This window comes from Toxorhynchites rutilus, chromosome 1 (genome assembly GCF_029784135.1).
Source record: "Toxorhynchites rutilus septentrionalis strain SRP chromosome 1, ASM2978413v1, whole genome shotgun sequence".
Taxonomy (NCBI): Eukaryota; Metazoa; Arthropoda; class Insecta; order Diptera; family Culicidae; genus Toxorhynchites; species Toxorhynchites rutilus.
In genome coordinates, this window is record NC_073744.1 from 195,581,258 (window position 1) to 195,608,631 (window position 27,374).

At 39.4% G+C, this 27,374-nt stretch overlaps 1 protein-coding gene across 2 annotated transcripts in view; it reads right to left on the reverse strand.

Annotated features, from left to right (window-relative positions):
* LOC129773107 (tRNA dimethylallyltransferase) overlaps positions 1 to 27,374 on the reverse strand; it is a 432,576-nt gene that overhangs the window by 53,186 nt on the left and 352,016 nt on the right. The window lies entirely within an intron of this gene.

Sequence of the window (27,374 nt, forward strand, 5' to 3'; positions counted from 1 at the left end):
CCGGCTGGGGCACCATCGTGCGTGGTGGGCGATATTCCTAACGCACCGGAATCGCCCTCAATTGAACCGCTCTCTGCCCCGCCATCGGCGATTCCATTGTCAGCGTCGCCCGATGGTTTCGGGACCGCACATGAGACGCTCCCGGAGGCGAATGCCCAGATCCAGCTCGATTTGATCAATGGCATTCTCAGGGGGTTGTCCGTTTCCTACGGGCTGTAGGAGGTGAGGCTTGAAATGTGGACCATCTTTTTTGTGTACATGTAAGAAATAGTCAATAAATGGTTATATGTTGGTACAATGTTTCTGTAGAAAATATGGTTCCATTTCTCCCACCAACCACCACCAATAAACAATCCCAAGTGTAGATAAATTTGGCGTAGCTTTTTGTTGATCCGAAATTGAAAATAGAAATTTTTATATGCCGCAGTCACGATTGTCTGTTAGCCAATTGGGCTTCGGAAAATGGTATTTTCAGATGAGCACAATTCTGGATGAATTTGAGGTTATCAAATGAGCCGCTATGCTGTCATTCTATAATACCAGAAATAGTGCATCGCGCCATCGATGTTGGGACCACATATTTTCACGGTGGTCATTTGAATTCCAGGACCATGCTACCGTACACAGCAAACATTCACTAACTGGGCGAAAAGGGAAGACCAGTTATCGACATTTGCGTTTTAACTGGTCTGGCATGTTAAACGTCAAATAAAATCGAGGGGACATTCAATGAACTGTTTGATTCACGTTGATCATGAAATTGGATAAACAAAAGGATTCCAATGGGAGTTTCGCATTGAGTGTGACAACAGATATGAAATATAAATTGAGGAAATTATTTTTCTGTAATTTGATCAATGTTTTTGTCATGCGAAAATAATGTCAGTTTTCATAACAATTCAAATTACATTCGAATGCTCCTCACAGCAAATTTTCCATTTGAATATGGCGTCGATTGTTTACAACATTCTGCTTTTTAACTAGTCCAAGGACCAGTTAACGTTTGCAGAGAAGAGAATTGGAACATGAGAGAAAAAAGTGGCAACAATTTGTGGCAAGAAAAAGTAAACAGTGAAAAAATTGACAGATGATTTACGCTCTAAAAATTGTACATAATTTTAAGATGTCTCTAAAACGGTGGAAGACGTCATATATAAGGTGGGAGGTTCGTATATAATGTTATTAATGTTAGCATCATCACGATAAACACGGCGAATGGGATAGAAATTACGAACTGAAAATTGAATAAAATATATATATATATAGACGTTGAAAGTGCTGTGGACGAATATTATAGTGCATTTTTATCGGTTTATTTATAATGTCGTTAATATTTGCATTATCAAAATAAACCCATAGGTATTGTAATCATAACTTGCTGAGCTATTCATAACAACATTTATGGTCGTATTCCACCAATGATGACAAATGTGTAATTTACGAATGATGCTTCGCCATAGAAAGTGGACATTGAATAAAAAAAATTAAAATGTGGTAAGAGCATCAGTTGAAATATTTTAAAGCATTCTCATCGGAATAAATTGAATGATACAATAATTATACGACTAAATGATGTACCTACGCTTAAAAACAACATAAAAATATGATTTCTGAATAAATTTCATTTTTTTCAAACCCCGTAAAAAGCCATTTTTATTTTTTTAAATATCATCTGTTGGTATTGTAACTAGAATTCACAAGGTAATGAAACGTTAACATCAATTAGTTTCTAGTAATCATCTTTTTAGTTGCCGGGGAAATTAACACCAAACTATATTTTTTAGTGTATATATATATATATATATATATATATATATATATATATATATATATATATATATATATATATATATATATATATATATATATATATATATATATATATATATATATATATATATATATATATATATATATATATATATATATATACATATATATATATATATATATATATATATATATATATATATATATATATATATATATATATATATATATATATATATACATATATATATATATATATATATATATATATATATATATATATATATATATATATATATATATATATATTCCATGCCAAACCGATATAGTGGTTCTCAGATTTTCGTGTAAATTGGTAGTTTTGTTCTTTATCGCAAAATATTAGATCCCATTCCAATTTAAGGTGGTTCGAAAAATCTAGTTTTTCCCCCTTTTTACCAAAGTAACTTTTTTCAAAAATTCATATCTTTTGAACCACTAAACTGATTCAGATGATCGACATATCAAATTGGCCAGTTCGCTAGTCTTTTGTTTTAAATAAAATCTACGCTTGCAAAAAAAAGTAATTTTGTTTTTTTAATTATTTATCGTATTTGTTCTTTATAGTTCTCATTGTCCAAGTGCCCTTTATTTTTTTATATATTTTCTCGAAAGCTGAGGATTTTTTATATAACATATCCAAAAATGTGTTCTTCTTCGTTTTTAAATTATGATTTTTCAAATTCAACCGATGGTTCAAAAAATCATTTTCCTCCTTTTCTCCGAAAATTACGTTTTTCAAAAATTCATAACTTTTGATCTACTGAACCGATTCTGATAATCGACATAGTTAAATGAAGTCAATAATTTCACATTTGCAAAAAAAGGGGAATTCTATTCGCATATATATATATATAGTCTAGTCGCATAGGATGACTTAGTTCCAAAACCATGTAAACTATAAAAAACAGATACAAATATTAATCAAGAAAACAAAATCCATTTTTTTCGCAAGTGCAATATTTTTCCAAAAAAGTCTAGCTTATTTTAATTTGATATATCGATCATATCGGTTAACATTATAACTCAAAAAAGTAAGAAGAATACATCTGATTTGAGTAAAAAATGTAAATGCGTAAAAAATCCTCAGTTTTCGAGAAAAAATATAGAAAATTATAGCGCCGTTGGTCCCGAAACAATGTTTTTTATTAATTCGTTTATTTTTACAGGCTCAGTTACTTAAGTTTAAAGGAGCCGAATTCTTCAATATTATTTTAAAACTATATATATAAACAATTTTCTTACATCTATGGTTAGTAAGGTGGAAAACCGATTACTCGCGGTGTACTCGAGATTAGAAGGGTGAAATATTTTTAGGAGAAGGATGGGATATAAGGAAATTGTAACAATGTTGATGAACACTCAATTCTTAAATCTATTCGTATATCTATAGTGTATTTGCGATTCAACTTATTCTACTATTTATAGCAAGGGGAAGAATTACCCGCAAAGGAAGGAAAGGAGGGTATAAGGATATAGGGACAATCACACACGAAGATCGATAGCTTTGAGGAAAACATATATATGTCTGTCTTCCTCGGGCCCGAAGGAAGTTTTCTAAATTCGATCTGGCGACCAGATACACCTCGCACGACCAAATAACGTGCTCGATGTCGTGGTAACATTGGCCACAAACGCAGAGATTGCTGCTGACAAGATTGAAACGGGAGAGTAAAGGGTGTGTCACATCAAATTGCATCACGGAAAAAACGCTGTAGAAATTCGCCCAGTAGACCGATCCTTTTGAAAATTTTAGACAGTAAAATAAAAACTATTAAACAACTTTTGGCATTTTCTTTTTATTCATACTTCGAGCCCAAGCCCGTATGCTCGCACCTTCCTCTTTACCCCGTCCATAAGGTTCTGTAAAACGTCAGGTTGTAGTTTTTTTTTTGAACAGAAATCCATTTTCTCTTGAAGTCCGCCTCCGATTTGACAACTTTTGGGTTCTTCCGGAGGGCCTGCTTCATAATCGCCCAATATTTCTCTATTGGGCGAAGCTCCGGCGCGTTGGGCGGGTTCATTTCCTTTGGCACGAAGGTGACCCCGTTGGCTTCGTACCACTCCAACACGTCCTTTGAATAGTGGCACGAAGCGAGATCCGGCCAGAAGATGGTCGGGCCCTCGTGCTGCTTCAATAGTGGTAGTAAGCGCTTCTGTAGGCACTCCTTAAGGTAAACCTGCCCGTTTACCGTGCCGGTCATCACGAAGGGGGCGCTCCGCTTTCCGCAAGAGCAGATCGCTTGCCACACCATGTACTTTTTGGCAAACTTGGATAGTTTCTGCTTGCGAATCTCCTCCGGAACGCTGAATTTGTCCTCTGCGGAGAAGAACAACAGGCCCGGCAGCTGACGAAAGTCCGCTTTGACGTAGGTTTCGTCGTCCATTACCAGGCAATGCGGCTTCGTCAGCATTTCGGTGTACAGCTTCCGGGCTCGCGTCTTCCCCACCATGTTTTGCCTTTCGTCGCGGTTAGGAGCCTTCTGAACCTTGTATGTACGCAGGCCCTCCCGCTGCTTGGTCCGCTGGACGAATGAACTTGACAAATTCAGCTTATTGGCGACATCCCGGACCGAACTTCTCGGATCACGTCTAAACTGCTTAACTACGCGCTTGTGATCTTTTTCACTGACGGAGCATCCATTTTTGCCGTTCTTCACCTTCCGGTCGATGGTTAGGTTCTCGAAGTATCGTTTTAGTACTCTGCTGACCGTGGAATGGACGATTCCCAGCATCTTACCGATGTCCCGATGTGACAACTCCGGATTCTCGAAATGAGTGCACAGGATTAATTCACGACGCTTTTTTTCGTTCGACGACATTTTTCCAAATTTACGAAAAATTGACAGTGGCCAACGTGATCTATACACTCTTATCTGATTATAAGCGAAAGCTGAAGATATAATTCCTAAAAATTAAATTTCTACAGCGTTTTTTCCGTGATGCAATTTGATGTGACACACCCTTTAGTGCATGTAACGAACAGTGATTGGACATGAGTCGGGTGAAGGTGCGAATAAAGTCACGACTCAATTCCATACTTTTGAACCACGGTTTGAGGCTAACCTTAGGGATAATCGAGTGAAACCACCGGCCCAATTCATCTTCATTCCACTCGCGTTGCCATTTGGCGATGGTATTTTTGCGGACTAAAGAAAAAAAAACATTGAAGGCGATTTGACGCTGATCCCGAAACCATTTAAACTATAAAAAATGGATACAATCAATTACTACGAGAACAAAATTCGAATTTCTTGCACGTTTGATATTTTTCCAAAAAAAAACTAGCTAATTAACTTCAATTTGATGTGTCGATCATCTGAATCGGATTAGTGGTTCAAAAGTTATGAGATAAGTCATTTTTGGGAAAAGTGAAAAAAATCGAATCACCAAAAATATATACAATCGAAGACTCTTTTTGTCGTTTATGAGTTTGGTTTTTTAAATTACTACTAGGCATGTTTGCGGATTAATAGAAAAATATGATATGTTGATCCTTGAAATAATGTTGAAAGATAAGAATTGGGAAAAAAATATAACATTCATGTGAATGGAGACGACTTTTGTGTACAGCACATGCAACTGGGGCCTTTTGCTGATTAAGTAAGTAAGATTTCTTCCAAAACGTCATAACTTTTCAACCATTGAGTCGATTTCAAAAATCGACATAACAAATGAAATCTTATTCTTCTATGAATCAACTTCAATCGGTCATTCAAACAAACTCAGAATTTAAATACTACAGAAAAACTTTAATTGTAAAGCTTAGAAAATTTGCCATTTAATTTTCCACAATTCGCTCTTTCACACCAAATTTCTATCTTGTCGCAATTTTAAACCTCTAAAATTGAAGTGTCAAAATGATAGGTCAAAGAACGAAAAGCAGGAAAAATAATCAAATAATGGGGGGTAAATAATAAAGCAACGGTAATCATGGATTTTTAATAACCATCTCGAAAAAAAAAGATTGAAAAAAACATTCCTTTTTAATTTCTTTTTGAAATTTTGATAAAATTGCACTGAATAGTTAAAGAAAAGCAATATTAATATTTGAATAAACTTATGTAATTATAATCATGTTTATATAAACCTTCCCACCTTATTATTCGTCATTAAAGACCTTGAGTCAAGACAGCTAGAAATCCATACACTCTCAAATCAAGTGTGCCTGAAAAAAATATATTCTTCACGTAAACAAGCGATGAAAATGTGGACACTTTTTAGTTAGTGAATTGTATGGAGTTCCACTGCTGTGCTATTAGAGTGTATGCAGCTCAGCTGACACAACTGTCAGTAGGGTTCATAGCGGATTCAAAACCGCATACATCTCCGCACTGCAGCTGTTTTGGGGATGGGGTTGATTTGTTTAAACCATGCCATTTATAATGCATTAATAATAATTATAATTTATAATGCCATTTATAAAGTTTTGCAATGAACAAATTTATTTCGCACTAGTTTTGGCCAGAATTTTTATGTTTTGCGAGGAGAAAGATCCTTAACGGAAAATCTCCCGACAAGAACGGGAATTGAACTGGAAACTCCGGCATGATATGCGTGACGCTAATATCTATAAATTGTTTTTTTTTTGTAACTGAAAATGACCGATGACAGAAATGTTCGCATGAAATAGCTCGTTTCTTACATGGAATACTGTACCTAGAAAAATCTTTTCAGTTTTTGATCTTTTGATGATTCTCTTATATTCGTAATTATCAATTGTATTTGTGTTTTTAGTTTACATGGTTATAGATAGAGGGCGCTATATTATATTATATTTAAAGGGTGTGTCATATCAAATTGCATCACGGAAAAAACGCTGTAGAAATTTAATTTTTAGGAATTATATCTTCAGCTTTCGCTTTAAAATCAGATAAGAGTGTATAGATCACGTTGGCCATGCTTCACTGTCAATTTTTCGTAAATTTGGAAAAATGTCGTCGAACGAAAAAGATCGTCGTGAATTAATCCTGTGCACTCATTTCGAGTATCCGGAGTTGTCACATCGGGACATCGGTAAGATGCTGGGAATCGTCCAATCCATGGTCAGCAGAGTACTAAAACGATACTTCGAGATCCTAACCATCGACCGGAAGGTGAAGAACGGCAAAAATGGATGCTCCGTCAGTGAAAAAGATCACAAGCGCGTAGTTAAGCAGTTCAGACGTGATCCGAGAAGTTCGGTCCGGGATGTCGCCAATAAGCTGAATTTGTCAAGTTTATTCGTCCAGCGTACCAAGCAGCGGGTAGGCCTGCGTACATACAAGGTTCAGAAGGCTCCTAACCGCGACGAAAGGCAAAACATGGTGGGGAAGACGCGAGCCCGGAAGCTGTACACCGAAATGTTGACGAAGCCGCATTGCCTGGTAATGGACGACGAAACCTACGTCAAAGCGGACTTTCGTCAGCTGCCGGGCCTGTTGTTCTTCTCCGCAGAGGACAAATTCAGCGTTCCGGAGGAGATTCGCATACAGAAACTATCCAAGTTTGCCAAAAAGTACATGGTGTGGCAAGCGATCTGCTCTTGCGGAAAGCGGAGCGCCCCCTTCGTGATGACCGGCACGGTAAACGGACAGGTTTACCTTAAGGAGTGCCAACAGAAGCGCTTACTACCACTATTGAAGCAGCACGAGGGCCCGACCATCTTCTGGCCGGATCTCGCTTCGTGCCACTATTCAAAGGACGTGTTGGAGTGGTACGAAGCCAACGGGGTCACCTTCGTGCCAAAGGAAATGAACCCGCCCAACGCGCCGGAGCTTCGCCCAATAGAGAAATATTGGGCGATTATGAAGCAGGCCCTCCGGAAGAACCCAAAAGTTGTCCATTCGGAGGCGGACTTCAAGAGAAAATGGATTTCTGTTCAAAAAAAAAATTACAACCTGACGTTGTACAGAACCTTATGGACGGGGTAAAGAGGAAGGTACGAGCATACGGGCTTGGGCTCGAAGTATGAAAAATGGAAAATGCCAAAAGTTGTTTAATAGTTTTTATTTTACTGTCTAAAATTTTCAAAAGGATCGGTCTACTGGGCGAATTTCTACAGCGTTTTTTCCGTAATGCAATTTGATGTGACACACCCTTTATTTGTTTTGAAAGCTGAGGTTTTTTAAACAACATAACCCAAAATCAGAACGGTTTTTTTTGTTTTTGAGTTCTTATTTTTCAAACTTGAACGATGGTTCCAGAAATCATTTTTTCTCCTTTTTTACAAAAATTACTTTAAAAAATCTTTTTTTTTTAATTTTTAGCTGTGCAGCGGCACACAACCTTTATTTTTCATAGAGGCTACAAACACGTGTTAGTCATGATGTAGTGGGGCACAAAAACTAATAAAAAAGAGCGATGTTCAAGACTTGAGAACAAACATTGAAGAAATTTGATGATAAAGCTCTTTGATGCAAACATTTGATAGCAATGATAAGGGGCCGATAAATGAATGCTTTCACTGAGTGAGGAGCACGAACGTCACGAAGCAATTTGAGAGGATTGTCAAATTAATTCTAAGCATTAACATGTACAGTTGATTGCTCGTTGTCTAGAGCACTGAAACTGAAATACTGAACTTCAGTAGTTTTTCAGTATCTCTTAACATAATTACATCTCCAACGCAGAACTAAACATCTCAGAAGACGCAGTATGACAACAGAAAATCCGAACCGAATCTATCGTGGAATGGCAAAGAATTTACCCACTCCATTATTTTAGCGGCTGAACAAAATATCCACCGTACCAGTGGGAAACCCGACCGAAAGGCTGTACCATGGTGGAACGATGCAGTTGCACAGGCTATCAAAAGGAGAAGAAAATCCCTCCGTATCCTACGACGCCTTCCTGATGGAAGCGCTTGCAAAATGATTGCACTAACCAACTTCCAAACGGCTAGAGCTCTAGCCAGGAAGGTAATAACCGAAGCCAAGCAAAACAGTTGGATGGAATTTCTTGATTGCATCAACCCTAATACTTCGACATCTGAACTTTGGAACAAGGTCAACTTACTTAGTGGCAAGAAAGCTTCAAATTGCTATTCCTTCGTGATTAATGGCACCTTCACCGAAGATCCAGGCATCATAGCCGACCACCTAGCCGAACACTTTGCCACTATTTCAGCCACCTCCAACTACACCAACGAATTCAAGGCTATTAAGGCGAAGGCGGAACTTAAAGTTTTTCCTCCTGCTTCGGAACAGGTCCACAAATACAACGATAAGTTCTCTTTGGACGAGTTGTTATGGGTAATAAAAATATCCAAAAGCAAATCAGCTGGCCCAGACGGAATCGAATATCCGATGATCAAGCATCTACCTCTTCATGCAAAAATTCTACTCCTTCAGATATACAACGAATGTTGGGCTAACAGCTATTTCCCAGATACATGGAAAACGGGCTTGGTAATACCTATCCCAAAAGTGAAGGAGAGTAAACGGACCGCGAACAACTTCCGTCCCATAACCCTCCTCAAATGCTTAGGGAAAGTCTTCGAAAGAATGATCAATCGAAGACTTAGGACGGCCCTTGAAGAATACCAACTATTGGACCCCAGACAGCATGGCTTCCGCCGAGGTAAAGGTACGGGCACCTACTTCAGTCAACTCGATCATTTCCTTCAAGAGAATATCGAAAAGGGCCAACACAGCGAAATCGCTTCACTCGATCTAGCCAAAACCTACGATACCACATGGCGCCATAACATTATCGATCAACTCCACCGATGGGGTTTTGAAGGCTCCCTCTTCAACATTCTTCGCTGTTTCCTCACCAATCGAGGTTTTCAAGTTTACTTCGGAGGAGTACTTTCGGATCACCGTTGCCTAGAAAACGGAGTACCACAAGGTTCGGTTCTATCAGTTTCCCTCTTCCTCGTTGCCATGCAGTCGGTTCTAGAGGTTATCCCTAAAAAAACCGAGATACTGGCCTATGCAGACGATCTACTGCTGATGGCAAGAAATGCTTTCCCAGAAATGGCCCGCAGAAGACTGCAGGAAGGAATCTCGGCTGTTAGTAACTGGGCAAATTCCATTGGGTTTAAGTTTTCTGCAGAGAAGTCCAATATAATGCACTGCTGCAAATGTAAAGGTCATAGGAAAAGGTTTAGAACATGTCTAATCAATGGCAGGCCTATTAAGAGAGTCAGCTCTGTCCGAATTCTCGGAGTGCTAGTTGACAGTAAACTATCTTTCGGGCAACACCTCAGAAATGCTAAAGCTAGTATGAAGTGCCGCCTGCGGCTGATGAAAGCTTTAGGTGGCAGATGCCGCTTGAGTTCTCGTAAAACCATCTGCAACATAGGCAAAAGCATTATCTTCTCGAGAATTCGTTACGGTATCGAACTTTTCAGCCGTGCCTCTTGGGCTCACTTGAATCACCTAAAGCCTATCTACCATAGTGTGATTAGACAAGCATCAGGAGCCTTTCAGACCAGCCCAATAAACGCTCTGCTTGTGGAGGCTGGCGTAGTTCCTTTCGAACACTTCCTCACAAATATGCTAGCCACTAAAGCCATCCGGACGTCCGAGAAATACCCGGATCTTCTATCCATTTACTCCAGAGCCAACATTTGGCTGCAAAATATTAGCCAAGTCACCCTCCCGACTATTGCCCCATTAAGCAGAGTGGGTCAACGCCCATGGCACGCACATCCGCCAAAGATAGACTGGTCAATCAAAAATGCTGTTAGGGCTGGGGAAGCCAGCAGCATTGTCACGGCCTGTTTTAATAACCACCTACATAACAAGTATCACACCCACCACAGAATCTTCACAGATGGGTCTTTTGACGGCAACCTAACAGGGTTCGGAGTTTTTGCTAATAACACGGAGCTAAAATTCCAACTGCCTTCCATATGTTCGGTATACTCCGCCGAAATTGCCGCTCTCCTTGTCGCGACATCACTCTGTGATAACGACAGTAAAGTGGTGATCTTCTCTGATTCCTATAGTGCATTACGGGCACTACAAAGTGGCAATAGTAAACACCCTTGGATACAAAGCATTGAGGAAAAAATTACAGGGAAGGACATCACTTTCTGCTGGGTCCCAGGGCACTGTGGAATCCAGGGTAATGAACAGGCTGATCGTCTCGCCAAGGAAGGCCGGCTCTCCGAACTATGGACCACCTCCTCCCCAGCAACAGACACCATCAGATGGGTCAGTCAATCCCTCAGATTGAGCTGGGAGAACAGTTGGTATTTTTCCCGTGACCTCTTCTTAAGATGGATCAAGAATACTACCCTTCCCTGGAAGGATAGTATTCTCCGATCTAATCAAGTATGTCTGACACGTTTACGTATCGGGCATACATATTTAACACACAAATTCATCATGTGTGGATCGGAACCAACACTATGTGAGTCGTGCAATGTAAGACTCACGGTGGAACACATATTAATCACATGCCCTAAATTTAATGCTTCAAGAATAAAGTTTCAGGTTGCAGATACCATAAGGACAGCACTATCGGACGACGCCGTCGAGGAAAAAAGGACCATCGATTTCCTAAAGGATACAGGTCTATTTGAACAGATCTAATGTTTAATTACTACATTTACCTATACTGATAATACTTTGTTTGTTTTTTCTTCAATTTCAGCAAAAGATGAGCAGGTTTTTTACGCCCTTTTTAGAAGCGAGCTCCTCAAGCACACTAAAAGGGGCTTTTTTCCTGCTCCATTTGTTTGGTTGTGTTTTTGGCCCCAGAGCCGTGTAGGGTGCGGCAACACGACATACATCCATAGCGGTTACTAGTACTGGGTCGAGCGAGAATAATGAATTTTGCAGTAATTTTTTTTTAGTTTTCCCTTCAATTAAATTTCCCGCCCTCAAGGGCAAGAGACGAATGAACTCTCAGAGTTTAAAGTCTCTCTAATTCATTACCTGTTACCATGTATTTGCAAAACGGATTCCTCCAGGCACATTGATTTTAAAGTCCGTGTTAGGGAAACACAGCTCGATTGGAACAAAAATACCCCCTACTTGCATGTAGATTTGCTAAGCGTATTCCCACAGGTACATTGATTTTGAAGTCTGTGTTCGGGAAACCGTAAATCGGGCCAATCAAAACTAGGCACTAAGGGCGTTTAGATATGGCTTGACATTTCACAGTTATTCAATTGTTTATCTAATGAAAAATAACATTTTATTAATTGTGATAGAAGCGTGGAAACATTCCGTATCAATTGATGCAAACATCATTCCGATTTAGTAAGAAATATTCGAGTTATAAGCATTTGGAATCTCTCATTTTTTCCTGCATGTTCTGTGTTTAGGTTTTCATTTTACCCCCCATATACTCCGGTTAGACGTGGTCCCACGTCAAAAAAATTGATTCTGTAACTTGTTCAAATCGTCTTTTAAATTAAACGGATAAATTATCCAGCCAGCTCTCTTTAGATTTTTAGTTTTAAGTAAGTAGTTTTAAGTAGTATTAGGAATGTATCGGTCTACAATTTAGATTGACGACAATAAAATAAAAATAACTAATTTGTCATGGTGAAAAACATTTCAAATATATTTTAGTATACCACTTCTACCAGGATCTGAATCTGTTTCAATAACTGATAGTTTCATTGTTTTGTTCGTCACTGTACATGTGTCATATTCCCTGCGAGAACCAAATTAAAAATTATTATGGTAGTGAACGCAGTTTGAGGAGCATTTGCAGTTCAAGAAAAATAAGACCCTTCTTGACAGGAAACGTTTCACATCATTCACACCAAAAGCCGTCAACCAGAATCCAGCCCGATAAGCGAAATGAGAAAATACAACCTTGGAGTTGACGATCGTCGAATTATGTTTCCCACCGCACGCAGAAATTCCTCGAAACAATGCCACCTTACGATGCAAACATTTTTTGTTTACGTTGCTTCCCTGGTAAAGCACTCTTTGCGCTTCATATTCTAACGTTTTTTTTCGCCTGAGCAAGAATTTAAATTGCGATTTCATTTTTCACTCTCTTGCAACAGAAGAATATCTGTGTGTACATACAAAAATCTACCTCGACCCCCTCCCCCTTTGTTTCCCAGACCCCACTCTGGTAACCCTGCTTAGAGGTCCCTCAAGTGTTTCGACTCACTCTCCCTGCGCTCATTTACACTCTCCGAAAACACACCATCAAACCATTTTTGCTAACGTGGATCAAAATCTGAATGAACGATCAGAACGCAGCCAAATCTCGGCTCCCCACAGTAGCCCCAACTCCCCCTTCCATGCTCATCCACGCTCAGAGCGAACACAAGCTCTCATCGATGCTCTTCGCCTCTCGCGCTCTCTTCTCACGCGCACGAGGTGAGAGAGGATCGTGAGCGTGTTTTGAGCTCACGAGAGAGAAAGAGAGAGAGCAAACATGGCCGCGAACGGATTTTGGCGGGAAAATGCCACTGTCGGCGTAGCAATACATTTGGAGAGGCGCGCGCGCACACATGCGCGCGTTCAAATCACGGCTTACACCACAGCGAAAGAATTGAATCGTGGAGTACGCGCGCGGCCTCAATTACACGTGATGACGCATCAAACAACCAACGCTTGCTTCGAGCGGCGAGGTGGAAAAGAGCAGCGCGAGAGACCATAGTTTATTCGTCCGCGCTGGTGGTCGTGATTTGGCGGCGATGTGTTGGATTCGAAGTAATTCTTGGAACCCACAAAAATTGCAACGACACCTGGGAATTCTGGGGCCGTCATTCAATCACTGTGTGCACGGGAAGGATGCGTGAATGGCTCATGACTTGTGGGCTCAAATATTGGAAATGACGAAGATTCTTGAGTCGTCTGCCCACCTTTGAGCAAATTCAAAATATTATTGTTTGGGAATTTTCACCCTCTCTCCCTCGCGGTGGGAAGGGACAATAATAGAGTCATTAACATTGCGCCACTGTGTATGCGAACCACCAGAGGAGGGAAGGGGGTCGACTAATCTGCATTAAATCCGTTTGTTTTGGTTTGTTGATCTTGATAAGAGGGGGTTCGGTCTGGTTGGCGCGTTTACAACTCTATCTCATCATCGTCGTGATGTACTTGTTGCGAACGTGCGGTACTAAAAATAGACGCTAAATGAAGGTACGAAAGGTACGGGCCGAGGTCTGTCCGGGTGAATGAGCGCGTGTGTGTGTGTTTGTAGGTAAAAGGCAAATAAAACATGTTCAAACAGGTCTAGACCATCGACAAAAAAAAAACGAAACAAACGATGGAATGCTGTCAGTAGTGTGGTATCCACTGGGAAAGGGCACCCAACAACGGTTGGTATTTTAATCCCGTTTTGCTAAAGTTTATGGGTTTGGATGATGTGGCGCTTTTATGCCCTCTCCTGTCTGTGTGTATTGTGACTAAGTACCTCGCGGATAAACAGGAAATTCCACTAAACTGTGTCGGTTATGAATGCCCTGTTCGTGCGCACGTTTCAAAAGGTCCGCGCAAGGAACACCGAATGAATGAACGAATCAAAAAACATCGTTAATTGCTTTCAGAATGATTATACAATTGTGGACGAACACCACGGCTAGAACACATCTCAGATCCAATTCAAGCAGACATTCGGGGTAATTCGAAGAGGCTTTATTGTCTCACTCATCCCATCTCGTAAATGTCATTATTAGCCGGGGTAAATGGCAGTCAAAACGCGCAGACAGACAGAGCGCACACTTGCACCTAGTGATGTCCGATAATCGTTCGATTAATCGATTAGTCGAATGCTTTCTACAAAAAATCGATTTTTAATTGAACAATTAATCGAGGCGAACGAATAATTTACGTCGATTAATCCAAAATTCATCCAAAATTCAGAAGAAAAAAAATCATGGCCATTGTAGTTTATTCTTGAGAATGGTTTTGTTTACATTAAAGTTACCATGTTGTGATGACTTACTCCACTTTGCACTTTGCCACATCGTATATGTCATTATTATGCTAAATGCGTCTAGCAGTAAAAAAATGAGGATTTGTTTGTTACAAATAATTGAATTATGTTTTCGAAATTTCGAGGCGTTTTTTTGACGTAGGACCACGTCTTTCATTAAGGATGCCAAATCAGAAAACGGGTCACGTTTTTATGTAATGAAGTTAACGTTAATAGCTATTTTTGCTGCGCACAGATTCCAACGATTTGCATACCAATCGAATCCGAAATTTTCTAAGATTTGTTTGATATGCTATACATTAGAATCCCATAGTCTTTAAATGGGTTAAATTGATGAAAATTGGAAGTATTCCCATTTCCCCATACATATTTGTTCTGTCCATTTGAGTGCTTTCCCGAACAGAGCTGTCAATAACGAGCAACATATCGACGAGCAACGAAGGGGAAATCGTAAGATTTGAAGTCTCCGTGAACAAAGGAAAAGAAAAAAAACGAAGGGGAATATTTTCCTAGAGTATAAACAGTGGATCTCGCTGAGGCAAACTTTCGTTCTTCATGAGGACACCGAATGGACAACATCGTTGCTGGGAGAGCTGGATGGCGAGGGATCGAATTCCTTTCTCAAGGCAATGAGGGTGGAGGAGTAAAAAGTAAAGTTTTCCAAGGGTCTTTTCAAAAGTTAGAGACGAATGAAGTGCAAAAGTTTAAAGTTTCTATAATTCAAAATCATCAAAATCATCAAACTTCCATTCTCGTGTATTCAAACCAATGAACATCGCTTGTTCTTCTTTGTTTTGCGTCATCACATGTCTTCGTTTCGGTTTGAGCTGTGGACGCGACCAAATTACTTACTCGCTGATACTGACGCCATTCCAGTCTATGTCAATTGCGAAAAAGGCCACCGGAATAGCGTTCAAGGTAAACTTTCAATGCATTGACATGAAATGAATTGCGACATAGGATCAGCTAGTGTATTGTTCTGCGAGGGCAAGAATGAATCATCAATCAATTATCGTCAATTGATTCTACAATAAAAAAAATCCGAGTGATCTAAATATTCTACAAAACATTGGTTTCTAAAATTTCACAACATTTTAGAATAATATCCGAAGTTATAAACTAGCAACTTCTATAAAATAACAACGTAGTTCTGCGTCAACAATGCGGTCGTATCTTGGACACAACCTCCTATATATTTTTTTGTTTTTAAGTTATGTTTTCAAAGTTAACTGTTGGTCCGGAAAATCATTTTCCCCCTTTTCCCCGAAAACAAACACCTCTTTGATTTTTGGATATGTTATTAAAAGGAACCTTTTGCATGAGTTTTCAAAAGAAAATATAAAAAAATATAGCGTCCTTGGTCCCGAGATCATATAAACTATAAAAAAACAAATACAATCAATAATTACGAAAACAAAATCCAATTTTTTCGCAGATGTGATTTTTGTTCTTCACAGAACAATAACTCGTTGGATTCAATTTGATATGCAATGACAGCAGTTTAAAAGTTATGAATTTTTGAAAAAAATAATTTTTGGATTTCCGTCTTTCCAAAAATGATTTTTTTTTAAAATTCATAACATTATTTTTTGGATCACCTTAAAATGGAAAAAAACCCTAATGAAAAATATACTAATATACTATGTGACATGGAATGGCTGCATGGATAGAAGCTATAGGATAGTGTTATACCAACCGGAAAATCCATTACCACTTTCGAACAAAAATGAATTTCATTAACGCAAATATCGAAGTTGTCAAAAAAAAAATCAATTTTTCTCGCCTTAACATTGATCTATGGGCAGAGACAAGTACTACGAAATAAAGACGGCTTCTTCTTCGAGTTTTGCGCTTAGCAAAATATAGTGAGATATTCATTTTAGTAATGATTTTTAGAGGATATGATATTTTTTCCACAAAAACATTAACAGAGCCAAATTGAAAGCTGAACAAATGGATCATTTTTTCTCAGCGGCATTTGGTTACTTCTTCATTTCCTCCTTCTTCATTTACTTCACGGCGCATGAAGACAATTTGAAGGTTTGTGCGCATGTATTTTGCTAGAAGCTTCACAATAACAGCAGTCACTTCTAAAGTCTGCTTCATTTAATATTGGAACACAAACAATTGTGTGTAGTTCAGTCATTTATTAACGAATTCATAATTTGTTTTTCATACAAATGTAGCATTTTCTTTACTCTTTCATAAAAAAAAATTAAAAAAATATTCATTGCTGTTTCGAAGAAATTCTCGTACTTTTCCCGTAATACGGCACATTAGGCGGCGCACACCCTTTTCGTCCACCGTTTTGGCGATTTGATTCCACCAGTTCTTCATTTGAGTCATGTTCCTAACAAGTTTTCCTTTTGCCTTAAGCCTCCGCTTCGTGATTGCCCAGTATTTCTCTATCGGCCGGAACTGGGGGCAGTTTGGGGGGTTGAGGTCCTTCGGTATTACGCTGACCCCGTTCGTTGCGTACCATTCCATAACCGTTTTGCTGTAATGGCAGCTTGCGAGGTCCGGCCAAAACATTACTGGACGGTCGTGGGCACGAATAAACGGCAGAATCCGTTTCTGTAGGCACTCTTTTTTGTAGACTTCTGATGTCATTGTCTTGTCAGTGAGAAATACTTTGGTTTTCTGTCCATAACTGCATATCCCCTGCCAAATCATGTACTTGCGGGCGAATTTATCTGCAAACACGAACTTAAATTTTGCAGGTACATCCCCCCGAGCCGTCGCCAAATAAAATTTTTGACCTGGGATTTGCCCAAAGTCCGCCTTCACGTAGGTCTCATCGTCCATCAGAATACATCCCTCGAACTTGGTCAGCACTTGGTCGTACAGCTTTCGAGCACGGATTCTGGCCACATTGTTCTGCTTCAGCGTCCGATTTGGCTGTTTGCTGGCTCGGAATGACCTTATGCCTTCCCGGAGACGAATTCGTCGCACCGTACTGTGAGCGGCCTGGAACTTATTGGCCAAATCGCGGTCTGAAAGATTGGGATTCCTCTTGACGGCCTTGATGACTTTCCCACGCAGTTTCCGGTCGACAGTTCCACTCCGACGCTTCGAATGCGGCTTCCGAGCCGTCGTCAATGTTTCCTTGTACTGCTTGATAACACGCCATACGGTATTTCTGGGTATTTTAAGCTGTTTAGCTAGCTTAGATGCCGACAACAATGGATTTTCAAGAAAACTGTGCACAATTTTATCTCTCCGTTCGGCTTCCATGGCGGTTGTTTACAAAATGCTATCGTTTGGTGTTATGACATAAATACATGGTGAAAGGTAATGAATTTCCCGACACGTGGGTGAAAAAAGTTTCCAAACCCGTCCACTAGGAGCGCCACAATGAGCAAAAGAATTTGTTCCAATATTAAATGAAGCAGACTTTAACTGGAAATCGCTTTTCTGTACATCTATAGTTTTTGAATTTATTGCAATAAACGTCAAAACATCAAGTTGGATTTTCGTAAAACTCATACTCACTAATAAAAGAGCTTTTCCATAAACCGCTTCACTTTGTCCTCGGCCTTATTCATATGCTCTTATATTAGTATAATACTAGCTAACCCGGCAACCTTATCCCGCTAAAAATTTATTTTTCGTTATCACATCCACGTTTTCTTACTAAGCGCTGTTCATGGGTCCAATCGCAGAATTATTCATTGATTGATCTTCTAATCTACCCTTTAAAATTACCTTTTACTATAAAATTCCTGGTACTTCTACCAAAACTCGACATTATAATATCAGATTATTTGCAGACACAATTCTCTTTCAAGATTTTTCAACCACTTGCAAATAACATGTTTCTCCGTTACGTTACATGCCAAATTTGGTTTTATTTGCTTGATTAATTCTCGAGTAATGCAAAAATTTGTGTTTTATTTCTAACCACCATAGAATCATTTATTGTACCATAAAACCTCCCCACGGCAAATTTGGTTTCATTTGCTTGATTAATTCCCGAGTAATGTAGAAATTTGTGTTTAATTTGTATGGCAGCCCCCCCCCCCCCTTAGAGAGGGAGGAGGGGTCTCAAACTGTCACGAAAACCTTCCCCGGTCCCAAAAACCCCTACATACCAATTTTCATGTCGATCGGTTCAGTAGTTTCCGAGTCCATAAGAATCAGACAGACAGAAAGACAGACAGACATCACTCCATTTTTATATATATATATATATATATATATATATATATATACTAGCTGACCCGGCAAACTTCGTCCGCCCAAAATTTATTTTTCGTTATCACATCCACGTTTTCTTATTAAGCGCCTGTTCATGGGTCCAATCGCAGAATTATTCATTGATTGATCTTCTAATCTACCCTTTAAAATTACCTTTTACTATAAAATTCCTGGTACTTCTACCAAAACTCGACATTATAATATCAGATTATTTTCAGACACAATTCTCGTTCAAGATTTTGCAACCACTTGCAAATAACATGTTTCTCCGTTACGTTACATGCCAAATTTGGTTTTGTTTGCTTTATAAATTCTCGAGTAATTCAGAAATTTGTGTTTTGTATGACAGAACGAGCTTTCCCCCCCCCCCCCCTTTCCCCTTAAGAGAAGGGGGAGGAGTGTCTAACCACCATAGATTCATTGATTGCACCCTAAAACCTTATGTCAAATTTCATTTCATTTGTTCGATTTATTCTCGAGTAATGCAGAAATCTCTTAGAGAGGGGGGTGGAGTTTCTCACTATCGTAAAACATTTAGCGCATCCTGTTACCTCCACATTCCAAATTTGGTTTTATTTGCTTGATTAATTCTCGAGTAATGCAGAAATTTGTGTTTCATTTGTATGGCAGCCCCCCCCTTAGAGAGGGAGGAGGGATCTCAAACTGTCACGAAAACCTTCCCCGGCCCCAAAAACCCCTACATACCAATTTTCATATCGATCGGTTCAGCAGTTTCCGAGTCTATAAGAATCAGACAGACAGTCATCACTCCATTTATATATATATATATATATATATATATATATATATATATATATATATATATATATATATATATATATATATATATATATATATATATATATATATATATATATATATATATATATATATATATATATATATATATATATATAGATAGATTCAAGAATGCATACAAATACTCGTGTTATCGTTATACAAAGTATATATATTTGATACGGAAAAATTTAAATAATTAATATTCTCGTGTCACGATGTTCATGGTCGAACTTTTCCGAAACGGATTCTTATGAAATAATACACAAAAAAAAACTTGGCAGGCATGACAATATGTGGTTAACTATGTATGATACCGCTAGGATACTGATTACCGTGTATTTAATAGCAAATAGGTTGGCCCTATGCAGATTTTTGTTTTTGCATTTTTTCTTCAAAATATACATATAATCCGAAATCGCCTTTTTTGAAAGGCCGATTTTTAGTATTTTTGAATAAAAAATATCCAAATAATTCAATTGTTGACACCGGCTGGAGGGCAAGTGTGTAGATGCAATGTCCATGTTGTTGAAGACATTGCTGGAATTATGGTAGGCAATTGCGCAGCGGCGCGAGAAATCGTGATTCGAAGAAGAAACAAAAATCGACACTCTCCATCTTCTTCTTCAGTGGCCCTAACGTTCCCAACGTTCCTAACGTTCACCTTCTCAACGCAGTATTACTTGTGTCATTTTCATTAATACTTAGTTGAGATGTCTTTGCCAAGCAACACGCCTTGAATGTGTTCTGAGTGACAAGTCTTAGAGTATGTGTAACCACACTGCCCATGGAGACGTAATCATCAACACCATATGTGTTGGGAAAACGTTTGTATGAAAGCTGTATGGAACTACGTCATTTATGCGTTCAAGCTTTGATTATTCGAATTACTCAAATGCATTCGAACAAAAAATGATTGTTCGCATGTTGAACATGTTTATTACGTTGTGTAGAATGCGTAGCAACCAAGAAGTCGATTCTGTTCATTCTGCCACTCACGTCACCCATATAAACATGTGCAGACAGTGTAAGTCAGAGGAAAATTCCTTAACGAAATATCCCCCATCCGTTCTTATAGGACAATTACGGAAATTGCCCAAACATAAAACAATGAGATCCCGCCACAGGTATTTCATCCGTTTTGAACATAATTTTTCACTAATGAACTAATATTAATGACCATGCGGTTAGAGGAAACGAAACAAACAAAAGAGTGGAAAAAGCTCGATGGATTTTTATGTGTATCGTACTCGGCTAGGCCAACGTCATTCTTCGATGTCGTGAGCTGTGCTAACAATCTATGGTCGACATGTACGCGAAGGTAGAGAACGAACGACTACGATTCCTACGATACAATAAACAGGAGCGGCGTGAGAAACAATGCATCCACTCGCTAGACGCTATCATGAGCAACGCCGACACAGCCTTTGCGGTTGCCAGGGTAAAAGCATGCATTGCCATGACATTACAGCACGCGTGTTCAAACAAAACATAAAATCTTTAATACGCTACATTGGAACATTTCACGTATTCGATCCCACGCGTTACTGGATGTATTCGGTTGAATGGCAAACGATAGAATTACCTCATAAATACATTTTTAGTTTGGTTAGTGGAAGAAGCACACTGTGAGGTAATTGGATGGTGTAATTTTCTCGGAGCTTCCAGATCCGTCTACTGATATACTACTCACCCGTTTTCTGAGACCCGATCGAGTCAGAGCTACCCGAATGGCTCGCAATTTTGCATTCTGTGATCCGTTTAACTCAGGCCCAATCGAGTTATGCAAATGTAGCAACCTTGCCACGCTTATAAAACGAAAATTATAAATTAAAATTAGCTCTCCCGTGTGTTAAGGAGTAACAAATTTTCTGCAAGTGGGGAAAAACCTTGAACGAAGTTGTATCTGATAATGATTCTATATTATGGTTAAAGTTTTGACGGGAACGCAAGGAACGCATATTTCCGCAACTCGATTGGACTTGAGTTGAACGGATTAAAGAAAACAAACCCGTTCGGTTAATAATTTGACATGACATGCTCGATTGCACTGATATTTCTGGATTGCTCCGACATTGCGACATTTTGCATCTAATAGAACGCAAGTATCACGAACGTTCACGTTTGTTTATCGAATGACAACACGTGCCGTCATTTCCGGTAGCATAAAAATCGAACACACTTTCGTTCAAATCTTCTCATTCGTTCTATCGCAATCACATTCGATTGATTTTACAGATCTTTCAAAGATTCAAACACACTCACGATACACGAGCTATTTCTAATTTAATAACCAAAATATGCGCTAGAAACAATTCATATGGCAGAACAATGTTTGCCGGGTCAGCTAGTTATTTTATGTTTTAAAAGTGTTGATCTCATCTAAAAATCCATTACCATTTTTGCCCAACGGCAACGAAGCACAAATTTCTGTGTTATCAACGCAAATGCTTGTATTAGATATCAAACAATAAGCAGATAACTACACTTTATTTCAACAGAAGTTTATTGCGGAGTCACATTCATCCTAGCGCTCGTTTCAGACCGAGTTTGTTGCACGATGTTTAGCTTGTGTATCACACGCCGCTATACAGTTTATAGCCGGTTTCGATGAAGATATGAATGGATAAATCAAACAACACAAATAAGAACATAATATTTAACGAATTAACAATATTAGTCATATATACTAATTATTTCTCTGAGTGTGTCGATTAATCGATTAATCGATTAGTTTTAGTAGATTGGTCGTATGATCGTATCGAATAATAAACAGCTGATAGATATTCGATTAGTTGATAAACAAATAATTTCAATAATCGGACATCACTACTTGCACGTCGCCGGCCGGTGTGAATTTGAAATTTGGACCTTTTTTTTCTGTGAAGCAGGCGCGCGCGAATCGAAACTACGCACAGCACAACCACCGAAAAGAAGCTCGAGATAGCCTCGAGGAAGTAATATGGACACAGCGAAGACGGCGGGGAGCGGGAGGGGGGCAGCAGTAGCGAGGTACATTTGTGTGTTCGCACGAGAATGGAGCGCGAGAAAAAGAGATAGGGAGAGTGATAGAGAGCAATAACCGACAGTTCCTTAGTAGCCTTGAAAATTTTAAAACCACGAAATAATATCGCACACGATTACGCTTCCTGTATTCATCATTCGTTCTTTTCCCTCTTCTTCTTCTTCTCGTTGACCTCGGATGAGTCAATTACGCGTTCCTTGTCATTGATCGAGCCAATTTTTTACAGGGAGGCCTTGAGGGATATCGTAGCCTACTATAGCACTGAATGACCCTCGCGATCTTTACCAGAATTAGATTTTTTTGTACACCCATCTCAAATTCAAGGTCTCGACGACGTGATTAGTGGATATTGTGGGATGAAATCTCTCCTCGCTCGGTTATTTCCGACGCTATCCGGTGCGAAGTCAAGGACACGCTCATGATAAAGATCATTGCGTCGTATCAAAACGAAAAAAGCGTCTTTTTTTGACACCCCGACAGCTAATTTATTTGCTTTATAGAAATGTTGGGGCCTTGCTCATCTTTCTTCCCCTCGGAAGAGAAGGTACGCGATTAGTTCGAATCAGCGAGCACTCACCTTATCTCAATCGTCAGTTTTGTCACTAGCGGAGCGTGGTCGTAAATCAGCCGAAATTTTCATTACGACGCAGTCACACGATCTATATGACAGTTGTAAATAAACATGTCTCACACGCGTTTGCATTCATCCCATGCGGTGCGTCTCTTCCAACTTTTTCTCGTCGCTATCGAACGACGGAAGGGAATTGAGGGAACGGGGTTAATGGGGATTTTTATGGTCTTGAGTCAAGCTTCCGCTAGGCCCCAAACTATCAACGCTGCTAATCGCACACACATCTTGTGTTTGAACAAGGGAAACCCGTTCTGGCGTGAGGGAACCGTTTGATCGTTGTAAGTGACGCCTGCTTCGTTATTGGGGCTCCGCCGGCGACTTGCACACTAAACATTTACGGTATCAATTTGATAGTTAAGGGACCGATTGGTAATGTATATCATTTACCAAACTGTTCAGGAAGGTCACTCAATTGCGCAGCCCATACCTCGCCCACAATGCTTCCTGGTTTGATACGCCATCGATGAGAACCCTATATCTAGAGCGCAATAATTGGTACGCTGATAATCAAAGGCTTACTTAAAAAAAATCCGCTCTTGGGCTACCCGAAGGCCTCATTTCGCAATGAGATCCCTTCCGTCGCTGGCGTCTTGCTGGCCCCCTGATAAGACACTATAATGCCCCAACGATGGCCTTGATTAACGCGGCGATTTGATAAGCGAAACAACGCAACTTTGTGGCGAATTACTCCGCCTTTGCGAGATTGAAAACAAAATCTTACGCAATCATAATCTGCGCGTCTATCGAAGAAAACGAAAAACGAGCGAACGAACGACTAGGGAGCGGTGACGTAAATTTCGGGGGGTGTTTAAATCCCCTTCCCAAGATAACGTAATCATTTCAAATCGGGCGCTAACGTAACAGGTTTTTGCTTATCAGCCAAAAACTACAGACAGAAATTACCCGCTGATGTACACCTCATCACAGATCTAAATTGACTCGTGACTGATAAGAGAACTCTCTTATCACCACCGAAAAAAAATTCCTGCTGACTGACGACTGGTAAGACAATTGCCATTGTAAAACACACGAGTTCCAGATTCTTTTTCCTACTCGGAGTTTGGAGATTTTTCGGTGTGTCACTCCGCACGCGCTCCTTGATAACCCAAATAGATAAAGCTCGGACGAGTGGGAAAAATCCCAAATTAAACACCCTTTAGTTGATAGAAGAAAAAAAAACCCACACTAGAAATGCACTAATTATTCCACTCTTGTTGCCCCCCAGCGTGTGTACACATACTCGTACATTTATCTGTCAATCAGTCAGTGGGTCTATCGGTGGGCGCGCGTGTGGTTGTGTGAGTGTGAGTGCGTTCATTCAAGCCTAACTATCCATCCATTTATGTACTATCACTCCTTTGTGCCCGGATGGATGCCACAATCCATCCAAGTCGGCGATGCGTACGTTATGGCCAGTGATTCACGCAATTTTACTTTACTCGCTGCGGATGTGGGGGAGAAGGCGGGCAACGAGAACAATTTGAGTGGTCGGCGTTAAAGCTCCATTCAGATTGCTGCATTCTTGATGAACACATAAGAACAGATCATTATAAGAGAATAAATCGTTCAAAACACAAGCAAAATGGAATGTATTTCGATTGTGAAATAACATTCGATTTCTTCTGCAATTCTTCAAAAACTTCATTCAAAATTCTTCAAAAACTTCATTCTGCAAGTAAAAAAGTCTAAACAGAGCTTAAGAGGCGCACATACGCGTTGAGTAACCACCACTGGAAAGCGAGCGATCAGAGATAAACGGATTGCACAGTGGTTGAATTATTGCAAGAGGTTCAAAAAATAATCGTATTATTGGATTATTAGCTGAACCGGCAAACTTCGTCCGGCCCAAAATATTTGTTTTGTTATTTACACCTTCAAACATTCACGTTTTCTTACTAAGCGAACATTCATTCGCTTAATTAGTTCTCGAGTTATGCAGAAAATTGTGTTTCATTTGTAAAAAAATTATAGGAGGTTGTGTCTAAGATACGACCGCATTTTTGACGTAGAACTACGCTGTTATTCTATATAAGTCGCTTATTTATACCTTCGGATATTATTCTATAATGCTGTGAAATTTTAGAAACAACTGCTTAGTAGAATAATCTCTGAAATGGTTTTTTCATTGTAGAATTTGTTGACGATAATTGATTGATGATTCATTCTTGCCCACGCAAAACAACACACTAGCTGATCGTAAGTCGCTATTTATTTCATGTCAATGCAATGAAAATTTACCTCGAATGCTTATCTTTTTCTTGGCCTTTTTCGCAATTGACATAGACTCGGCTAGACTCGATTATATACATGTTGCACCAGCACCGTTTTTCCACATCTCATAACTACATCAATATATCTTTGGCACCGCATGGGAACAACAACAATGACAACACTTGCAAGTATCAAATATCATCTATTATAGTGACTTTCAACTCATTTCGGCTGGTTCGTCACTTTTACTTCCATTTTTGGAAGAATGTCGGGAGTGAGAATTGAACTCGTGATCTCTGCGTGAGAGGTATGGATGTTACCACTACGCCAGATCGCCTCCCCAAATATCATGCTACATGTTATTTGTGTTGCCTTAAAGGAATCGCACCTATAGGCATCGTTCGTACAACGTAAACCAAGCGCCAAACAAGCGTTCGCCATAGCATGCATACAGAGCCATACATTGGTGGCTTGAAACTACTAGGAATATAAAACTCTTCTCATCATTTTGCGCTATTCTCAAAAGAAACGCTTCTGTTAATATTACTGGCCTCGAAAAAAGTTGTATTTCTTTCTCATGCTCGAGAGAAGCGCAGCTATCACCCTTAGTGGAGGAAGTTTTGCTACTGGCACATACAAAATTCCAGAACGACATTTACTTTCTCGGTGACTAAACAAGCGAAATAAACTCTTTTGACGTAGGACTACGTCTTTCATTTCTATACTGGGGTGTAAGTTCAAAGTTTCGAAAACGAAAGCGTTACGCCGGAGAACGAGATTTTGAGCGTTAATAGCTCCCAAACAACTTAACGAAATGATATGATAAACACTTCATTCGAAAGATAAAATGTCTACGCGTTATATGCTTGTTACTTTCTGATCCAAAAACTTGTTTCAATAGCCCTAAAATTGCTTTCAAAATAGACTATTCACATCACACCAATCGGTATATAAACGAGTGCCGCTCGGTAATCCACTCAGTTGTGATTGCACCACGATTGAGGTACGATCGCTAGAATGGATGGATGTTTCCCTTACACAGACTTCAAAGCCATGGAGCCTGGGGAAATCGAAATTGCGAAATAGATGCAAGCTGCGGGTACTTTTATACTCGTTTGCGTTTCTGGAAATTGGAATGTTTCCCTAACACAGACTCCAAAACTATGGAGCCAGGGGAAATTACCATAGCAAATTAGATGCAAACCGCGGGTATATTTGTACTCGTTTGCATTTTTGCAAATTGGAATGTTTCCCTAACATAGACTTCAAAATCATGAAGCCTATGGAAATCGGCATTGCAAAATAGATGCGAACTGCGGGTACTTTTGTACTCGTTTGCGTTTCTGCAAATCGGAATGTTTCCCTAGCACAGGCTTCAAAATCATGAAGCCTAGAGAAATCAGTATTGCAAAATCGATGCGAGCTGCGGGTACTTTTGTACTCGCTTGCATTTTTACAAATTGGAATGTTTCCCTAACATAGACTTCAAAATCATGAAGCCTGGAGAAATTGGCATTGCAAAATAGATGCAAGTTGCGGATACTTTTGTACTCGTTCGCGTTTCTGCAAATCGGAATGTTTCCCTAACACAGACTTTAAAATCATGAAGCCTTATTCTTCTTCTTCAATGGCACTAACGTTCCTAGAGGAACTTCCTCGTCTCAACGTAGTATTACTTGCGTCATTTTTATTAGTACTTAGTTGAGATTTCTATGCCAAATAACACGCCTTGAATGCATTCTGAGTGGCAAGCTCTTGAATACGCGTGATCACAGTGCAGGTCGGAGGAAATTTCTTTGAAGAAAAATTCCCCCGACCAGAACGGGAATCGAACCCGAATACCCGGCATGTTAGTTATGA